We start from the raw sequence: 13425 nt of genomic DNA on the forward strand, positions 1-13425 counted from the left end.
ATTAATTTGAATCTATCAAATCTACTAATCTACATTTATTTCAAAAAAATATTTTTATTTCATAAAGTTCATAGAAATAAAATAATAATAATGGAATAATTATTTTAGTAATTAAGAACTATGTGTTTGTATATGATATGTATCTTATAAATTTTAACAAATTTGATATAATCTATATTAAGATTATATTTTTATAAATTATTAATTGATATTTTAATTCAATTTGTTTTTTTATTAATTTTAACAACTTAAAAGAGTAAACTAAAATAATAATTGATATAATAATTAAAATATAATAGGTGCATACGCTTAGTGTCTTGGAGTCTCGATTGATCCATTATAACTAAAATTAAACGATATCTATGCATCTCAATATATATGTATTTATGTACTATTTTATGATTATTTTGCTTATACTTAAAGTTATTAATGTATTTATAAAATTATTATGTATTTCCCTAGTGTATCCATATGCTTTCACATTTTTTTTGCCTGTATCCATGCATTTCCAAGGTGTATCGTATCTGTGTTATCCAATATGATACCCAATACCCAATATCAATACTTTAGTCCTTAGTTTCAGTAATTTGAAAGTCTCTATTCAAGTTGAAGGTTTCTAAGTAAAGGTCGAGTCTTCCTCCTACAATTTTCATGTTTTCATTGTATATATGTTTTCATGTTTTCTAGTGTCTTCATGCATTTTCTACATTTTTGGTTGCAAAAGTTATGCATTTTCTACAATTGTTTTTCTATTTTCTACATTTTCTATAAATTTTTGGAAATTTTCTACATAATTTTTGCAATTTTATGCCATTTTCTGCATTTCTACAACTTTCTCGTATTTGCTATATTTTCTACAACTTTCTGGTATTTTTCTATATTTTCTGCTATTTTCTTACACTTTCTTGCACTTCTTTTTTTTTTTTTTGCATTATTTCTGCAATTTTCTGGTATTTTCTACATTTTCTATAAATTTCTGGTGTTTCCTCATAATATTATGCATTTTCTGGTGTTTTCATGCATTTTCGGTATTTTCTGCATTTCCTTTGCATTTTTTTTCTCCAAAATTTATGCATTTTTTGCATTTTCTACTATTTGCTGCTATTTCTGCAATTTTTGGTATTTTCTGAAATTTCTACATAACTTCTGCATTTTTTTTTGGTGTTTTCATGCATTTATGCAAATTTCTGGTTTTTATTTTTTTGCAAATTTTTGGTATTTTCTGTATTTTTCTGAATTTGTCTATAATATTTCTGTCTTTTTTTGAATTTTTTTGATATTTTTTTGCATTTTCTGCAAAGCTTTTGGTATTTTTCTGCATATATCTTGCATTTTTTGGTATATGGGTCAACCTGACCCATTTCTGCCACACGATAGCCTTGGTAGAGATTTTTACTCTTAAAAATGTTATTTTTGGGTATATGGATTGGCCTGACCCATTTTCAGCACGTGATAGTCTCGGTGACAGTATTAAGAGATTATTCATCCAAAAAATGTTACTTTTGGGTATATGGGTCAACCGGACCCATTTTTTGCCACACGAAGCCTAGAGAGGTATTTCCCTCAATAGTTGTTATTCTGGGCACACGTTCAACCCAACCCACCCCGTTTTTGTATTTATAGGAGAGGGTGAATAAGGACCAAGTGTCAATATGAGTGGGTCAAGGTAGGGGTGCCAACCGAACCGTGGGGCATATTTTGGAATTGAACCTGTACTACCAGTTTTTGAAAAACTGGTACTAGAACCGAACCAAAGCTAGTCGGTTAGCTGGTTGACTAGTTCGGTTAACCGTTGGTTTGATTCATTAGCTTTTGGTTTTTTAATTTTTACAGTATATATTATAAAAATATATAATAAAAATTGTAAATAAATATAATATTGTATTTTAAATAATAAATAATATATAATATATTATAAATATATATATTTATATATATAATGCATATTTATTTATAATATATAAAATATATAAAAATATATGTATACTAATCGGATTGGTACCTTTGGTTTTTTAAAAACATCAAACCAAAACCAAACCAACCGGTTTGGTTAGTTGATTTTTCAATTCAGTTTTGGTTGGTTTTTTTGGTTGGTTCGGTTTTTTTCTTTTTTATCATACCCAAGTCAAGGTGGGTTATGACCCTTTGACAAGCATTTCCTACATGATGGACTGATGTATCAATATGGGTGCATTGGTATTAAGGGTGTAAACAGATCGACTTCGAATCAGATCAGGCAATATCCAATTTCGAATCCGATTAGATAATCTGATATCCAAATTCAATTTGATATCTAATGGATATTGAAAATTAATATCTGAATTCGAATCTGATTAAATATTCAAATGTTCAATTTGATTCAAATTCAATTAATTAATTATTTTAGATAATTAATAAATATCTAAAATAAATATTTTATTGATATAAAGTCTATAACTTAATTGTTATATATAAATTATATAAAATATTTTATATATTACATATATATAAATTAAATAATCGATTGAATTTATATATTTATCGAATTAAATCAGGTCATATCTAAATTTGACCAATTAACTGTTCAAATTATCCAAATTCAATTGCATTATGTCAAATATGAAATTCGAAATCCAATTTTTGAATACCATTGACACCCCTAGAGTTGGTTGACTTGATGGTCTATTAATTACTTTCATTTCATTCACTTCCCTCCGGTCCAAAGGTAGCCGATAAAACTGAATAAATTATAAATTAGTAATTAAACACGTGGATTGCTTGCCATTTAAGGAGTAATTATTCTTTATCAATACAGAAATGTATATTTTACAAAATAGAGTTATAGTTTGGTAAGGATTAATTCATCCCATCCCATTAATTCTTGGGTTGGACCCAGGACCTTCACACATTTCAAATCATATAGAGGATTTGTGAGTGTTGCTCCACTATTCAATTGTTAGCTCCAAGAGGGTGATTTAATGAAGAAAGGTTTTGTTGTAGACTTTCAGGTTTGAGCTTGGATATGATAATGAGCAATTGTTTGTTTGGGTTGAATCTGGTTTCTTTAAAGGTTTTTAAATTCAGATTGGATAGAGAATCGTTTTGGGTCCGGTTCTTAGGTTGAACGGTCTGATCGTCCATTCGGAATGAATAGTTTTCTGGGTCAGACGGTCTGATCGCTCAAATCAATGGTTCGCTAACCAAATCAACAGTCTGATTTTTCCAATCCAACCATCCGATTTAATGTGGTTTTGAAAACATTGGTTTCTTTCATCTTGGTTCAAGTTCAAGTTCAGGTAATGTTTTGCGATAAAGACCTCCCTTGTACTATAGAGTCAGTGACAAAGTCCCCCTGTATTTGTTTTGCGATAAAGACCTCTGAACTTTGATTGTTAGACAAAGAATCCCTTGACCATTAAGTTAGATGACAGAAGGCATTAAATTATCAAAATATCCCATTAAACTTTCTCTATTTTGTTTTTCTCATGTTCTCTCTTAAAATCTAAGTGACCCAAAAATACATTCGATTGCCCAAAAAGGAAAAAAAAAATCTGACTTTCTTTGGCGAGAAATCTCCTGCAAGGAAAAAAAATCTCTGGTGGTGTGTTGCCAGGAATGTCGCTTTTCTCCAAACATCTCATGAATAAAAGTGCCAGCATCACTTGGAAATTGCAATATATTCATCTTTCTTGGATCAAGAACGGGGAGTTTTTTCCAACAACCTCACCAAGATTAGATTCATTGCTTGTAAAGGCGGTGGTTTTCAAGGAAGAGATGAAGAGATGTTGGTTTTTCTCCCATCTGCGTCTCGAGTGCGTGTAGACATCAAGATTGGGCCACTCAAGGTGAGCGCTCCTGTAAAAATCATGTTTGTTGATGAGGACAAAGGATAGGAGAAGATTAATGGTGTTAATGGGGTTGATGAAGTTCGATAATGAATTTGATCCCGGTGCCCCTCTTCCATTTCGATTGGTTGACGTCCGAGCTGCCATTCCCAAACACTGTTGGGGCAAGGACCCATGGCAGTCTATGAGCTTTGTTGTCAGGGATGTTGCTGTCGTCTTTGGATTAGAAGCAGCTGCAACTTACATCAGCAATTGGGTTGTTTGGCCGCTTTACTGGGCCGCGCAGGGAACAATGTTCTCGGCTCTCTTTGTACTTGGCCATGATTGGGGAGATCCCCTACTTCTATTCTTTTCAGTATTATAGAATGAGTTTTGGATTGCGCAGCGATCATACGATCTTCTCAAATAACCCAAAACTAAATAATGTGGTTGGGACTTGGGAGATTCTCCAAAAATCCAAAGCTAAATAGTGTGGTCTGGTATTATTCTGATAGCTCTATTTCTTCTTTGAGAGATTTTATGAACTTAAATATCAACTCTAGAAATTTTGGGACTCAACGAATTGTGTTGTGATGACATGATTCAAGGAATTGTGTTGTAATGACATTGCAGGAGAATTAGCGATAGGACTCACCATCAAAACCACGGGCATGTTGGAGAATGATGAATCATGGCATCCCATCAATTAATTTTCTGTATTGGCCTATTGTCTGCTCTTGTTTTCTGTCTTTCTTTAAATTCTTCTCTGTTCTTGTTTTCTCAGTGTTTTTTTTTTTATTAATTTCTTATTTACATTTGATTATCTCCTCCTTTACAGTTGTCCGAGAAGATTTACAGGAGTTTGGAGCTGCATTTCATGGTGCCTTTTCCCTTGCTTGCATTTCTTTCTATCTGCTGGTAAGTTAGCTATTTCCTGATTGCTTCAGAATCCATTAGAGCAACTAATGTATGTACTATTGTTTCTCTCTGTTTGCGCTTTAATTATGTTACAGTGGAGCAGAAGTCCCGGAAAGTCGGGCTCACACTTCCATCCAGACAGCGATTTGTTTGTCCCTCATGAGAAGAAAGATGTGATTACGTCCACGCTCTGCTGGGCAGCAATGGTGGGATTGTCCTTTGCAATCGGTCCTATCCAAATGCTTAAGCTCTATGGAGTTCCATACTAGGTGGGCTCAGTTTCTTCTTTTTTAATTGATGCCTTAACTTGCCTTGTCATGATCAAGTCCTACAAGAGTTCTCTTCTCCGATTATATGAAATTCTGAATACAGATTGGATTTTGTAACTTGCATCACCATGGTCATGAAGATAAACTTCCATTGTACCGTGGTGAAGGTATGCTTTCTGCTTTCTCTCTCTCTCTCTTCCTGACCTTTTTAGTCATGATCTTGCACCACCGCTGCTGTTAGTAGTTGCAGCGGAAACATTCCCTTCTCTCTCTCCTGACCTTTGTAGTCATGATCTTGCACCACCACTGCTGTTAGTAGTTACAGCGGCAACATTCCCTTCTCTCTCTCTCTCTCTCTCTCTCTCTACCTCCCTGTCTTTTCTTCCCTCCTTCCCTTTGTTCCTCTTCTAATCCCATTCCCTACAACCAAGTCAACCGGCATCGTCATTTTGGTCCCAAGGCAAGCACAAGTATGAATAGTACAAAGTGTTAAAAAATAAGATGATTTTATAAATTAAAATTAAAATTAATCAGAAAAGGGTAGTTTGAGCGTTTAGAATATAAACCGTCAAATGCGAATCTTTTTCGAAGTTAATTGACGGAACACTAATGAAGCGATGTCTCTGTACAATGGCCAAAGGTCGGAGGAAGTCTTTATGACAAAAAAAATTATAGGGAGTATTTGTAATTTACCCTAAATATTATTTGCTAAAGAGCTTATAACTATAAGTCATCTATCAAAGCGCCATTTTTTTTCTTTTGCTTTTCTTTTCCCATTTTTACCTTTCTTCTTTGGGGTTGGGAAACTTTGAATAGTTGTTTCCTTGTTACTCATACTTCTTTTCCCTCTCATTAATGAAGATGTCATAATAAGGTGATCAATTTGTACTTAATTTATCTTAAATGCTGAAAAACAAAAACTTCAGATACAAAACCTTTATTTTCTATGGGAAAAACATAGTTCTATGAAAAGTCTCCCCTCCTTTACGGTGAGCATTTTTGGCCTGGACCATAAATTTCCAAGTTTCGGGCATGAGTTTTGTGTCAGGTCGACATCAGGCAAAATAATTTGTAGGCATATTGAATTGGACCAGTCTAAATCTAATAGTCCACAGTATTTCTTGGATGGGATTGAACCTGATCCATGCATCCGTAATAGATTTATATTGGATTGAACTAATAACTGAGCCATTGATAGAAGTCAATGGATAAGGTTTGGGTTGAAATAAAACCAATTTGAACAAATTCGACGGTCCAGATTTTGATTGGAACTGATCCAAAATCGTCCAAAGTATTCAGCAGATTTGATTGGACCTGGTCCATCGGGAATGGACTCATTGGATTGTACCAAATCCTGTCCAATAGACACCCCCTTCACGGTTTATAGACTTTCTAGGATGAAACCGGAATGTTCATGCGATTATGAGAAATTTTTTTCTTGTGGGATGATAAGAAAGTTCTACTAATAAATCTATTGAAACTAATAAAAGTTGTTGGACAAAAGCAAGTGTTATTTTATTGATAACTAGTGGATAAAGACAGAACGAAGTCTATCCATTTGACTTCCAGCCAGTTTAATTAGTCTACATATGATTGATAAACCCTTGCCCTTCAAAAATTGACAACGGATCGATAGGTAGCGCCGGGCTGCCACCCTGCCGGAATTACGTTACTGGCTACAATGGTGTTGCTAGATTCGAGTGCTTTGAGCCTGAGAGAGAAGGGAGCTCGCAACTGAGAGCCAGCGTCAAGCTTCCAAACTGCACCCCAGGATTGCTGCATGGGGAGCCACATATCCGAGTCTAGTGCTTCTCGAAGATCAATAGCAGCCAGATCACCATCTCCATCTTCGAATTCGACTAAAGCAGCAAAGTAGTTAGGGTTGGATCCCGCGTCCACGTTCGTCTGTAATTACGACGGTCACGGGATTCCCTGAGCACGCCGAATTGTCGGTGCACTTCACCTGATATTGAATTGAATCATAGTCGTTAGGCCTTAGTCGTTTGGTTTGGATAATTTGATGAACTTACAATCAAGGACATGCAAGAATATTAGTACGTAGTGCAACGAAACTATCAAATGTTATGTTCACGGTTCACCTGATAACAAGCCCCACAGCCTTTGCCCGACTTAAATAGAGAAGGGCCTCCAGCTGATACCAGGGAAGAAAATGGAGCTTGCTCCACAGCACTCCCATACCCACAAGCTCCACCTGCTCAATGTATATACATAGTAACAGTTATAATTAAGTAATACAAGAATAGTGGTAATTCTCTCTCTTTCTCTCTCTTACATATACACACGTACACATTACGTACCATCGCTTCCAGCTCCATTAGCACTTCCATACCACGTAGCTCCGGCTGGTGACCAACCGGAATCGGTGTTAGAGGCATTAAGGAGCTTTCGATTAAAGCAAGAACAGAAGTCTAGATTAGAAAAGAGAGCCAACAGTGCAAAAGAAAAGAAGAAAAAGGAAGCCATAGCCACTATATGTTGTGCTAAGCTTAAGCTATAACAAAGAACAGTACTGGCACAACTGAGACACCAGAGAGCAGTAGCAGTTATATCTCAGTTGCTTTGAGTGGTTTGATAGGAAAACTGACTAGTATTTTATAGACCAATGAAGTAGGAAAACTTGAACCTCTTCTTTTTTTATCATTATTTTTTTCTGTGAAGAATTTTTTAATTCTTCCACTCTATTTCAAATTGTTAAAACTCAAGTTATTTTAAGTGAAAAATTAAAATTCACCTCTTGTTTTCTGTTGAATGCGCTATGTCCATCAGGATGATTTCATCATTTAATTAAACCTCAAAGTGAGATATCTTCTTTCTTTGTATGTCTAGGAGTCCAGGTGGCAAAAAAATCTCTCTTTGTTCTACGTTGTCGGTTGGGCCGCTGTTTTAACCAGTTGGCTATCCGAATGACAATGCCAAAGAGATCTCCCCATCCTTCTATATTGTCGGTTCTCGGACCCAAATCTTCCTGACGAATTACCACCCGGAAGAAAGAAAAAACGAGACCGACCCGAAGAAGAAAACTTTCATCAGCTTTTTTCAAGCCTGTTTTTAGTGCTTTAAGCTCTCTCTCTCTCTCTCCCTCTCTCCTCCCTTGCGCAGTGCATGGCCTTGAAGCGATTTACTATTACTTTTAATTCGTTTTCTTTTGTTGCCTACGGCCCAACAGGGCCCACTCATTGAGGGCTGGACCCACTAAGATTTTTTGCACATGCATTCCTGTCTGGGCTGAGCGCAGAAGGTTGGGCTACCTTGACCCGTCCTTCGAGGAGTCGGAGATCAGATCACACAGATAGCCAGAATTTTCGGTTAATGAAAGCGAAACTTCCACTGACGTTGCCGTTAATGGTGGTTATTGGCGGTTGAATGTCTAGTGATTGTCAATTACGCTGCATACGTTTGCATGTGATCCAACGGTCAAGAAAGCATCCTTGTATTGGACCCTCTATAAAATTCAGAAATAACGGCCCGTGATAGCTGCCATGGATTTAGGGTGTTTTTCTTTCAATGTTTCCAATCTCAATTTCGGTAAGCAAGGTGAAAAAAAATATATATATATCATAAATGACTGAAAATCAGGTAGATAGAGTGTTTGTGACTGTTTCTCCCTTCTCAACTTTTGAATTTTGATTGATGACACTAAACAAACATGACTTCTTTCTTTCTTTTCTGAAATTGATTAAGGGGATTCCTTGCTTTTGGAGATGTAGGCAAGAAGACACATGACATTGATGCAGCAACAAAACTAATGAATTAGTGATTCTGACCTTCAATGCCGGTCCCACGCTTGTGCATGTGTAACAATGGAAAGGCTTTCTCACTCCTAATTCCTGGTCCAAGGATATCATATCCATGGTTGATGCAATCAGGCACTGCACCGAAAAAGCGTGAAGTGCATGCAAAATGCGCCGGCTCAATTGACAATTAGGTCTGCAAACGGAACGGTTTGTCAATGAGATTAGGTCTACAATTGAATTCGTTCAATAAATTCTAATTCAAAATCAAATCTCATGTATTAGAGTTAGGGTTAGATAATTTTTTGGATTTTGAGAGAAGTCAATGAGATTTTGGTTTTCATTGACCGTAAAACTTATATTCCTTTTTCATATGTATGTAGGGTTCTCATTTATCAAGAAATTCATGTTCTTTTTTCAGATGTATGTGGGATTCATGAAAAATTTATTTTTCCTGAGTATCATTTACCCAAGCGGTAACTGATACCGATCTCTGAGATAGATAAGTAACCTTTCCACATGGGAGAATTTGACAACACTTGAATGATACAAAATTGCCCATTTTAATAATAAAGTTTTATGGCTAAAATGATCATTGTCTTATTTATCTAGGAAATAAAAGAATATAGATAAATGCACTTACCTGGGTAAGTATTTCTTAGATAAGTGCACTTACCCAGGAAATACTTATCCAGGTAATGCATTTACCTAGATAAATAACTTACCCAAAAGTTTGTTTAAGCTGATACTAGAAAGCTTTTTTATATATATAGAACTACTGTAAAGGGTGTGACCAATAAAAAAACACCCCTCCACTGAATTTTGATGAAAACACAGCTGATTGCATGCCACTTTTAAACCAATTTCAATAATAGATAAAATATTAATTTTGTTATAAAAATATCATTAAAATATTAGTAAAAATTGAAAATTACCAAAATTTCGGTTATGCCTATTCTGAAATGTCAGTGATCAATATATTTGGAAGATGTTTGGTTGGTGGGTTCGACTATGATATGAAAAAGATATGATATCCAAAAAACTGAAATCATAAGCATGGTAATGAATAAAGTGTTAATTATCAAAATTCATAGGTGGGTTTTGATTGGTCAAAACTCTTTCCATATCCTTTCGATAATAAGAAATTAATTGGCATTCTCAACAGAAAGAGGATTGGACTTTCTTTGACAAAGAAAAATAATGAGCATATAAAAAAAAAGAACAATGATGAACCTACTTGCAAAAGTGGGAATGGAGATCCATTTCATACTTAAGTAAACTGAAACAATGCAAACCCAAAATAAACATTTACTCATTTGGACACAAGACAAAACTTAGTGTTCAAACGGAATGACAAAATGTTAATGAAACTTGTCATTTCTTTGAAAATGGCTATTCCAGGTAAAGTATAGGTAATCCATTCAATTCAGATATTTTCTCTTTTGATCCAAATCCCCATATATGTTACATTAATCATGTACTGTTTAGAAGAAAAAGGAAAGAAAAATATGGGACCTGAAATATATATATATATATATAGCTCATCGAAGTAACCAAATCAGTAATTCCACTTTAAACTGGGATTGCCTAGCCCAACAAGAAAGAGAACCATCACCAGTAATAAATGTAGAAAAAAAATAAGATAATTAAATTTTAAAGTAAAAAAGAAAAGTCCAGAGTGAAAAAGGAAAGAAAATACAAAAATAATCAAAATGGATTGCCAATACAAGTGAAATTCAGCCAACGGTTTAGCTAAGTTCTTGTGTCAGTTCATTTTATCATTTTATCATTCCATGTGGGGATAGATCTTCTTGACCAATACCAAATTCCTGGAACTATATGTACATGATGAACTTGAATTGGTGGAATCATAAGAATTCAGATCTAAGGCCCAGTCAACCCCACAATCTTCTTTTCTTATCAGTACCAAAAAAAAAAAAAACAAAAAAAAGATGATGCAGGGGATTAGTAACAACCATACTTTTCAAAAGATTTAGAAACTTTGATAAAACACAAAACAAAAACAACCATTAAATGGTCAAAGATTGACAAAACTGATAAAAGGGTTCGAAAGTTATACTATTACAAACTTGTCCCTAGGCCTAGTATTCCCCAATCTGGTTGGTATTCACACTGATTATAATGTCAACTATTATATCTCTTACATAATTCCAAGGAGTATTTTCTTGTCCACGGTTTAAGAACATAAAATGAATAAAATAATATCAATTATCAAATTAGAAACATAGTCGCCAAACATTGACAAATACCACTCAGTCCAGACATGACAAGATCACTTTTGGGAAGAAAAGAAAATATGCATGCGACATACAATATGTAACCCAAATAAAATAGAGGGATATCGTGGGGCAACACATTCACCGCCATCTAATTCCTATCATTTCCAAACTGCAAGAATTCATATTGTTTTGGGAATTGTATTCTCAATTTAGAAAGTTGCATTTTCAATGTTTGTTCTTATAATCAAACTGGACCAAATCTAAAACCCAGATTACGGAGATGTATACCTGATACAGAATCCACACAAAAAATGTTCCTCCCAACACAAGTGTTCATGCCAAAAGAGTGTATCAAATCATCCATCCACTAAAGATGAAATAGCTTAGGATGAGGTAAAATCAACAAGTAGTTCTCTACCAAGAACTTCTAATTCTTCAATAAGAATTGAATGGGGGTAGTGAGCACAACTTCAGAATTGTTTCTTCTAGAAAGAAACAATATCAAGATCTAATCTTGATTAATTCCAAAAAATAGAGATCAAACAGGGTAGGGCGGCAAGAGCAGGGAGAGAAAACTGAAGGCAAAAACAATCAAACTGTGTTCTGTTGTTGTATGTTTTTCAGATCCGCCTTGCTCTTTATATATTGCATTAAAGAGATGGACTCCTAATCTGATTAGGAGTTTCTTGATCCAAATCTTTATTTGGATCTGAACTCTTTAAGTGATAAGGATAATCTCTTATCTTATCTGTAGATCAAGATCAACTACTCCTAATCAAATAAGAAGTTTATTGATTCAAATCTTTATTTTGATCTTAACTCTTTAAATGGATAAGAGTTATCCTCTTATCCTTATCTACCGATCCATACCCAGATTCACCCCTATTTAATTAATCCAATTAACCCAGTTCGAAATGGGCTTTAGACCCTTTATACTTTCAGGTTCATTTCCTTTTAATGATGGATTGTTTGGTTTTCTTTGTATGGTGTGAGACCCTATCATTGATCTACACATCAGCCATATGGGTTTAACCTAGCCTCTGTTATAAGGTTTAGCCGAATTCACTACTGAATATAGTGAACCCTTGAGTCCATCACCATGGGCTCTTAATGGGCCCAACATTTACACTAAATGGGCATTGGGTCTAGCCATTTTATGGAGGCCCAAGGAATATGGGTAGATGCAAGATTAGCCCATCAAGTATAACCCTCAATGGTCTTACACTTAACCTCTCAACCCTTAATGATCGAACACTATCTGACAAGAGAGGACCTCTCCTTCGGCTGCAAGGTACAGTGCTGCACTATCTACTCACATAGATCCCAAGAATTAAAACATTTTTCAAATAATTTGTGAAAACATAATATATAAGTATATATCTATATAAATATGTTTTGCAAAACCAAATTTCAAACACATTTGAATTCCACTGCCGGCAGTTTAGGTTTTCATAAAAAAAAATGCATTTCCCCAATCATTCACTTTGTCCAACAAAGGGGCTGATCCTATCACTATGATCACCCACTCAAATGAATTCTCGAATTGTCCCAACATACCCAGGTTTTGACATCTTCTAAGAATCTCACTAATTGGCATATCAAAGACAACCCAATCTGACACTTAGTACAGTACCACAATCAACTTTAGGGGTTAAGTGTAACATTCTAGTTTTGCCCATCTGTCTCTAAGGTCCAAGGCAATCATTGAAGTTTTGTATGATTTAGGGTTTTAAGAAAACTCACACTACATATACTTTAGATCTCACCCTAACAGTTGAGACAAGCCACCCCAACCAACTTGGCAGCACATCAGTATCAGACTTGGCAGGATAAATCTCCCTAGATCTATCCAATAGTTGTGAAGATTCTAAACTAACACGAGTCTCATATGTGTCTAATTTAAGAGTATTACACAGAAACACACAACAATAATATGAATCAAATATGTACTTTATTTATTTACAATAAATGTCATAATATACATCATGTTGATTGGACCAAGGGCATACACTGTCTAACAACTTTATATAAGAATCATCTCAGGCAAAATTCAATTAATTTCTCCTAATTAACAAAATTTTATATGATAGAAAGTTGTCACAAGAACCCCAACCCAAACCCTTAGGGCTAAGTTATATTTGCAAGGGTTATTCATGAAACCAATCCCATTACCTTCCCATAGTTCAACAGAACCTACCTTTGCTGCCCTGGCCAATCAAGAGGTGAAGAACTATTTTCACCATCAATAGAAACAACATCCTATTGTTCAATGAATTATTAAAAAATCAAATATGAAACAACTTTTACTGTTGAATCAGACATTCAAAAAAGAAAAGGAAGAAAGATAATTGAAATGTTTTTAGTGAGTGATCATGCAAAAGCATACAGGACACATCAATTAATCCAAAATGATGAATTTTAACTAGATACAACATTATTTGAA

The 13425-nt window shown here is 34.7% G+C and overlaps 2 pseudogenes across 1 annotated transcript; one reads left to right on the top strand and one right to left on the bottom strand.

Annotated features, from left to right (window-relative positions):
* The first annotated feature begins 3761 nt into the window (after nucleotides 1-3761).
* Nucleotides 3762-4513, top strand: LOC148880401 (omega-3 fatty acid desaturase, chloroplastic pseudogene; annotated as a pseudogene).
* Nucleotides 4514-6491: 1978 nt separating this feature from the next.
* On the bottom strand, nucleotides 6492-7559 carry LOC148880402 (putative expansin-B2; annotated as a pseudogene). The gene is made up of 3 exons (XR_016105951.1): nucleotides 7309-7559; nucleotides 7090-7202; nucleotides 6492-6953 (listed from the first exon to the last, which is right to left on the bottom strand). The product of XR_016105951.1 is annotated as a putative expansin-B2 (transcript).
* Between the last annotated feature and the right edge of the window lie 5866 nt (nucleotides 7560-13425).

Source organism: Nelumbo lutea, chromosome 1 (genome assembly GCF_056320005.1).
Source record: "Nelumbo lutea isolate HS-2025 chromosome 1, American lotus-T2T, whole genome shotgun sequence".
Taxonomy (NCBI): Eukaryota; Viridiplantae; Streptophyta; class Magnoliopsida; order Proteales; family Nelumbonaceae; genus Nelumbo; species Nelumbo lutea.